We start from the raw sequence: 8502 nt of genomic DNA on the forward strand, positions 1-8502 counted from the left end.
AAACCCCAAAAGTTCACCCATAGATCTGTGATAGTTCTGCTTTCCTTGCAGAATAGCCTGGGTCACTTACGGTGCTCTGCCATCTGACCCCACCCGCCTTTCCTCCGCCATACATATAATATGGCTTGCACGTGCCTCCCTTCTCTGTCACTGGCACCAAGCCATGTGGTTCCTTTTTCCTCATCTGCCCTTCCTCTCTCAGCCACTCACTGAAATCTTATTTCCTTTAGAAATATTTCGCCCTGGAACCTTGAAAGTCCAATTTACTTAGGAAACATTATTTGAAGTTATATGCTTAATGCTGTGAAGAGTCCAAAGATGAATCAGATATGGATTCTGCTCTGAAGGATTAACTTTAATAGGAAAAGTGATACTCTATAAACAGTATATTAAAAGGAACATGTAAGAAAAGGTATAAGAGCTGAGCACAGAAAAAAATATGGTGGGAATTTAAAAGAGGGAAAGATTACCTTCACAGCATAGAAATCTACTCTGAGAGGTGGGCCTTGAAGAATCAGTGAGACTTGGGCATGAGGAGCTGAGAGGGACGGGAATTCCAGGTTAAAAGAATAACAAGGGCATAGGTATGGATTTCTGTAGAACAGCTTAGTGACTAGGGTTTTCAAACTGCACATAAGGTCCATTAGAAGACTATTAAATAAATTTATAGGTCTTCTTACTAGAAAAACAGGAAGAAAATAAATAAAACAGAATAGGATTGAGAATGTTTGGAGTCTATGGCATGTAGTAAGTATTTTGTGAAATGTGTATATGTATATATATATTTCCATGTATTTAATGGATCACTATAGAAATGTATTTCATTAAAAAAAAAACTTTTTCATCTTATATTAGAATGTAGGTCAAGCTGGAAACAAGATTACCAGAAGAAATATCAATAACCTCAGATATGCAGATAACACCACCCTTATGCGGCAAGTGAAGAACTAAAGAGCCTCTTGATGAAAGTGAAAGAGGAGAGTGAAAAAGTTGGCTTAAAGCTCAACATTCAGAAAATGAAGATCATGGCATCCAGTCCCATCACTTCATGGCAAATAGATGCGGAAACTGGAAACAGTGGCTGACTTTATTTTTTGGGGCTCCAAAATCACTGCAGATGGTGACTGCAGCCATGAAATTAAGAGACGCTTACTCCTTGGTAGGAAAGTTATGACCAACCTAGACAGCATATTAAAAAGCACATTACTTTGCCAACAAAGGTCTGTCTAGTCAAGGCTACGGTTTTCCCAGTAGTCATGTATGGATGTGAGAGTTGGACTATAAAGAAAGCTGAGCACCGAAGAATTGATGCTTTTGAACTGTGGTGTTGGAGAAGACTCTTGAGAGTCCCTTGGACTGCAAGGAGATCCAACCAGTCCATCTTAAAGGAAATAAGTCCTAAGTGTTCATTGGAAGGACTGATGTTGAAGCTGAAACTCCAATACTTTGGCCACCTGATGCGAAGAGCTGACTCATTTGAAAAGACCATGATGCTGGGAAAGATTGAAGGCAGGAGGAGAAGGGGACGACAGAGGATGAGATGGTTGGATGGCATCACTGACTCAATGGACGTGAGTTTGGGTGGACTCGGGGAGTTGGTGATAGACAGGGAGGCCTGGTGTGCTGCAGTCCATGGAGTTGCAAAGAGTCGGAAATGACAGAGCGACTGAACTGAACTGAACTGAGAAAGTAGCTGATTAACATTTTGTGATAATTTCAGGTGGACAGCAAAGTGACTCAGTCATACACATATATGTGTCCATTCTCCTCCAAACTCCCCTCTCCATCCAGGCTGCCACAAAACATTGACAGTGTTCCCTGTGCTATACAGTAGGCCCTTGTTGGTTGTCCGTTTTAAATACAGCAGTGTGTACATGTCGATCCCAAACTCCATTACTATCACTTTTCCCACCTTCCCCTCTGGTAACCATAAGTTCCTTTTCTACGTCGTGGGGTCTGTTTCTGTTTTGTAAATAAGTTCACTTGTATCATTTGTTTTAGTTTTGCATATAAGCCGTACTATATCCCTTGCTGCTGCTGCTGCTAAATCGCTTCAGTCATGTCCGACTCTGTGGGACCCTATAGACGGCAGCCCACCAGGCTCCCTCGTCCCTGGGATTCTCCAGGCAAGAACACTGGAGTGGGTTGCCATTTCCTTCTCCAATGCATGAAAGTGAAAAGTGAAAGTGAAGTCGCTCAGTCGTGTCCGACTCTAAGTGACCCCATGGACTGCAGCCCACCAGGCTCCTCCGTCCATGGGATTTTCCAGGCAAGAGTACTGGAGTGGGGTGCCATTGCCTTCTCTGACTATATCCCTTAGTGTGGGCAAATTTTTGTTTTATTTGAGTTTATTCAACAATACAAATTTACAAAACATTTCTTATATACCAGCCATTGGGCAAAATTCTAGGTAAACAGTGATGAAAAAACTGACGTATGCTCTTCCTTCATGGAGATTATGATCTAGCACAGGGGTTCCCAAGCTTTAGCAGCATCAGAAACACCTGGGAGACTTAATAAACTACAGATCGCTTCAGAATTTCTCATTCATTAGGTCTGGTGTGGGCTCTGGAACTTTGCATTTCTATGAAGTTCTCAATCGATGCTAAGGATCCTGGTAAGGGACCACATTCGGCACTGGTCTAGTGAGCTACTTAAATAAATACAAATAAGTATCTGATGGCTGTTAGGAGAAAGAAGAATACAGAACTATGTGTGTGTGTGTGTGTGTGTGTGTGTGTGTGTGAGAGAGAGAGAGAGAGAGAACTGAGAAAACTATTATGATTTGGGTGGTTAGGGATGATGTCTGAGAAAATAGCTTTCGGGCAGCAGGAACATCATATCAATGACCCAGAGGAACTGAAAGCATGAGTGAGAGAAAGATTTGAATTGAGACTGGAAAGTAGGTACGGGCTAGATCATGTGGGGTCTTTAGCCCAATGACATTCAAATTGGAATGTGTGCGTTCTTGTAGAGTATGTAGATTTTCTAATGGGTATGCAGGCACATGTAATATTTAGGAGAATCATCTTCCTCTGTGCTCTTTTAAAATGGATCTACCCACGGCCAATATTTTGGTAGCTCTCATTTACCTTTTCCTTTTATGAATAAAGGCCAACTTATCTCCTAGTGAATCTTGCTTAGGGTATCTTGCCCTAGGGTATAAAATGCTTGGGGAATAAACTAAGAAATAACTTGAAATACAACTCAGCAAGATAAAATAACTCAATAAAAAAAACCTCAAAAAATCTTGGTGTTGAAAGGGGGAAAAGTGAATTACTCTTATCATGGAATTAAAATAAAACCTGTTCTCAAGGCAGTTGGTCTCTAGTTCTTGGCTTTCAACAAAATTGAAGGAGGCCCTAAATAAGTTGTCAGCAGGTAGGGCATTAAAAGTAATTTTTGATGATGGATCACTTTGTTATTTTGATATATAACTAGAAAGGAGAGTCTAGCCTTTAATGTCATTCCTTAACAAAACTTTTCTTTCCTCGAGGTGGATAAAACAAGCACTTTCTCTTACCTCTATGAAAAATTAGAAAAAGAAATAACTCTGAAAACTGTCATAATTTAGCAACGTGAAGTGAAGTCTCTCAGTCGTGTCCGACTCTTTGCAACCGCATGAACTGTAGCCTACCAGGCTCCTCTGTCCATGGGATTTTTCAGGCAAGAATACTGGAGTGGGTTGCCATTTCCTTCTCCAGGAGATCTTCCTCCCAGGGATTGAACCCGGGTCTCCCACATTGTAGGCAGATGCTTTATCTTCTGAGCCACCAGGTACTATCAAATCATAGATGCATGAATTAATTGGGATAAAAACAGGGTTGTGGAATTCATTATGAGATTCATTTCTGATACAGTGTATGTATTTAATCATTATTCATAAAATTTACAATATATTTACGTTATGTTGACGAGCTTTATACTTGTGATCAACATAATACCTACACCACCCAGAATAATTTTTTTGGGTCAGTGTATCAGTTCTTTGTAAGATATTTAGGACACCAATTTGTGAGCAGAAACACAGAACAGAGGTAGCCCTGAAACTGAGGGATGGCTTTGATTTTTTGGCAGAATTTGTGAGTCCAGGTCTCTCAAATCAACCTTGTGCTGCTCTGTGAGCTTGAATTTCCCTTGCTCTGCATCGAAGGTCTTACCTTCCTGGTGTCTGGGCTTTATGAAGCTGCTTCTTCTTGAAATAAGCCTCAGGGAGATGTTTGGGATTTCCACACCACTCATCAGTGATGACAAGTTTCTGGTGTGTTCTAACAGAGGAACTCAACTGAGGACCAGAGGTCCAGTCACGAGCAGCATGCTACTGCTCAGCTTCTTTAAGAAAACCACCGTCGTGCCTCTGTGGTGCCCAGCAAGGATGCTTGGAATGGTGCTGGGAGTAATGCAAGCTCACAGCTTCCTCACATCTGATGGAAGGGTTTTCTCCTGAGGCTCACCAGCTTTCAAGGTGCATCTTCAGTGGAGCAGTATCCAGGTGTTCTGTGAAGCTTAGCCATTTGGATCCCATCATTTCTGTCACCCCCACCCAAACTAGTTTTGTGTGGTAGAAAGAAATTTCTCTTTAATTTCAATCTTAAATGTAGCTTATGATTACTTCCTCTTTTCCACGACTTTGCTGGAACACAAAGCAGATGGGGAAAAGCTGCCAATTTCTCTGACTAGGATGGGGTTTTGGTTGTTGTGGGATTTCCCCTTTTGAGGTGTTTTGGCCTTGAGGTTACCCTTCTTAACCTTGCCCTGGCATCAGCCTTCTTGGCTTTATGTTTCTTCTTATTATTATCCAGCTTCTCTGTGTTTTCATCCACCATCTTGCAAGATGGGCAAGAGGCAGAATAGTATTTTTTTTTTTTAACATAGAACATTTATGTCCATGCTGCTACTGTTAAGTCACTTCAGTCGTGTCCGACTCTGTGCGACCCCATAGAGGGCAGCCCACCAGGCTCCCCCATCCCTGGGATTTGGGTTGCCATTTCCTTCTCCAATGCATGAAAGTGAAAAGTGAAAGTGAAGTCACTCAGTCGTGTCTGACTCTAGCGACCCCATGGACTGCAGCCTATCAGGCTCCTCTGTCCATGGGATTTTCTAGGCAAAAGTACTGGAGTGAGGTGCCATTGCCTTCTCTGATTTATGTCCATAGAAAAACGTAAAAAAAAAAAATTATCTCAATCTCTCTATCTCTGTATTTATATGGCTCTAACTCTATATATAGAACAGAAATATATATATATATGTATGTGTGTATACATATATATTTTTGCTGTTGTTTTTAGTCATTAAATGTGTCTGACACTTTTTTTGACCCTATGGTCTGTAGCCCTCTAGGCTTCTCTGTGCATGGGATTTCCCAGGCAAGAATACTGGAGTGGGTTGCCATTTCTTTCTCCAGAGGATCTTCCTGACCCAGGGATCGAACCTGTATCTCTTGCATTGGCAGATGGATTCTTTACCATTGAGCCACCAGGGAAGCTTATATTTATATAATAAAATGACCAACATAATAAAATGTTCATAATAACATTAAATATCAATAAAAAGACTTTGAACAAGAAAAAATATAAGGATAACTCATTGCTGTAAGTATAATGGAAATATGAGTTTAAGGAGAAAGTGAATTGTCCTCAGATGCAGAAGAAGGAGTCCATGACTGTCTAGAGGAGTGGACTAGATTGGAATATAGGAGGTTTCTGGAAAAGAAGGGATTAGCCTTGGGAGGAGCAGAGATAAGAAAAGCCAGAGCTATGGGTGAGTGGTCTGAGGTGTGAGGGCTCCCTTTCTTTTTCTTTTTTTTTAATATCTATTTTTACTTATTTATTTTATTTGGCTGTGAAGGGTCTTAGTTGTGGCATGTGGGATCTAGATTCCTGATTAGGAATTAAATCTGAGTCCCCTGCACTGAGAACATGGAGTTTTAGCCACCAAACCACCAAGGAAGTCCTAGGGCTCCCATTGTTGTCTACACACTGACTCTGCTTCTTGAATTTTAAGGTAAAACTGCTTCCTTCAACTGATTGTCCTTTTCTGTCTCTCTTGCTTCTTCTCTCTTTCCTTCCTCCAACATCCCCTTCCTTCACTGACCACACAACAGGTCAAAGGGGTATAGGATGGAGATAAGCATCAGGGAATATGAGACAGAAAGACAACATGGTTATGTGACCATGGATGTGGTTAAGTTTGTGGGGGGTTCTTATTTAGGTGGGGGAGCTGAAGGGGATGGAGTGAGAAAGATAAGTGCACAGGTGAAGTCATATCATGTCTGTTGTTTTTCTGCCCTTTAAGCCCCAGGATGAGTTCCTGGCTGGAGAGGCTTGTAGGGCAGGGGGTGGGGAGAACAGCTGCTCTACCCCTTGGATAAGGCAAGTGGGGTAGCCATGCTGGTCTCTGCCTCCTTCTAGAAGAGGTGGGAAGATTTTCTCTTTAGCAAAAGGAGTTTAAGTAGCAGAGAACCATCTGGACCAAGAGTCAGAGGGCTGGATTCAGGCCATGCACCGCTACTCTTTTCTGTGACCTTGGGAAAAGCATCTTGACTTTTGCCCAGTTTGTAAAGGACAAAAGTTGGATAAAGTGATCTGTGCATTTTCTCCCTACTCCAAAATCAGTGTTTGTGAGTTTTGAGAATTGGAAAGAGTTTACAAAAGCCCAGGAACTTTTGTTTTTCTTCATCATCCTTGATGAGAAAAATTACAGTGAACTTTCCAGTTCATTGTTTAATAAAAAAAGAGGAAAAAAGGAGTCTTTTCTCTTTGCAAAACATCAAGATTTACTCTGCCCCCTAATAGTTGCCTGGGTAGAATTTTCCATCTTAGCACAAAGCAGCTCGACCTGGTTTCGACTAATCTCTGTCGAATGATTTAACAAGAGGAACTGGAAGAGTCAGACAGTGTGTGGGAAGACTGGAGAAAATAGGAAGGTATAGAAACCACTAGAGATGGAGATAAGTTAAACATTCTGGCAAATTATCACGGTGTATTGCTCATACTGAATACTTAGGCAGTTGGGAAGGTAGTTAAGAGAATGGCTTTAAATGCTTCATCTAATTGCAAGCAGCTGTCGATTAGTGGAGCTTGACCAACTGTTTTTAATTCCACTCAGTGGTGATGAAGAGAATGAAATTTTTAAGGGAAACTGGCAGGGGCTGTGTGTGTGCATGAAGTTGCTTGCACTTTTTTTAGAGGTCAGAGAGTGCAGTAACTACTAAGAGATGCCCTTTGAAACCATGGCAGCCTTTCATGATAATGATTTTCCTAAATTCTACCAACATTTGTTGAACTTTTGGCTGGAGGCAAACTTCTCTGTTACCCAAATTCTGGAATGATTTTTCATGGGGAGTGATTCATCCCCCGATGGTGAGTGACTGAATGACTTGTGCCAATACAGAAGCAATTGTTCAATGCAGTCAGTAAATTTCGAATGAGAGATAATAATGTCAGTTGAGTCTTCTCCTTAAGGAATGTTTCATTTCACTTTTTGGATTAGAAAAATAGGAAAAATAAGAAAGTGGAAAATTTTAGCTCGTTTCCTGCAGTTGTAAAACCTGCTACAAATTCAACTTGAGAGCTTTTCAGAAGACAAAGTTTTGAGTAACTGAGTCTAATCAGTTTGATACCTCTTTTGATGGAATTACGCTTCTATATTTTCTTTTTCCTAATAAGATTAGTAATCTTTTCTAGTATTTATTGCTTTCATTTCTTGTCATACATTTAAAAAACAGTTATTTCAATGTTTCTGCATTGCAAACTGGAGAGACCGTTAACTTGATTGAAAGCAAGGCTTCTGTGAATACATGAAGGCCTACAAGTCCTAAAAGGAGCTAACTCAACTCAAAACATGCAGAAAAAGACAATTGGCAGAAACTCTCAGGGAAAAGGGGGCTATACTCTTTCAATATCAATTACAATCCCTTTTATAGCCTGAATTTCAGTGCCTTGAAAGAGAAAGTAAGTTTTCTAAGTATGAACATGTGCAAAGATTTATCAACAAGGATATTCTTCACAGCCTTGTTTACAATAGTGCAGAATATCCCAAATGTCTACAATTGGCCTTACCTCAATAATTTATAGTGTTCATATGCAGGCATAAAAATGTGGGAAAGAATATATCAGTGACATGGGGAAATGGTCATATGGACTAGGTGAAAATCAGGATCAAAAGGAGTTATTTTAGTGATTCTTTCCTGGAGAATTCCATGGATGGGGAGCATGGTGGCCGACAGTCCACGGGGTCACAAAGAGTCAGATACGACTGAGTGACTAACACAGATGTATTTAAATATATATTTAAAATTGTGTGGTGTGTATATGTGTATGAAAAACCAAAGTTGAGCTTCCCTGGTGATTCAGTGGTAAAGAATCTATCAGCCAATGCAGGAGACATGGATATGATCTGTGATCCAGGAAGGTCCCACATGCACATGGAGCAACTAAGCCCGTACACCACAACTATTGAACCTGTGCTCTAGAGCCTGGGAGCTGCAGCTACTGAAGCCCA

The 8502-nt window shown here is 40.8% G+C and overlaps 1 pseudogene; it reads right to left on the bottom strand.

The window, feature by feature from the left end:
- Positions 1–3741: 3741 nt before the first annotated feature.
- LOC129659885 (60S ribosomal protein L6-like) lies at positions 3742–4826 on the bottom strand (annotated as a pseudogene).
- Between the last annotated feature and the right edge of the window lie 3676 nt (positions 4827–8502).

This window comes from Bubalus kerabau, chromosome 9 (assembly GCF_029407905.1).
Source record: "Bubalus kerabau isolate K-KA32 ecotype Philippines breed swamp buffalo chromosome 9, PCC_UOA_SB_1v2, whole genome shotgun sequence".
NCBI classification, from domain to species: Eukaryota; Metazoa; Chordata; class Mammalia; order Artiodactyla; family Bovidae; genus Bubalus; species Bubalus kerabau.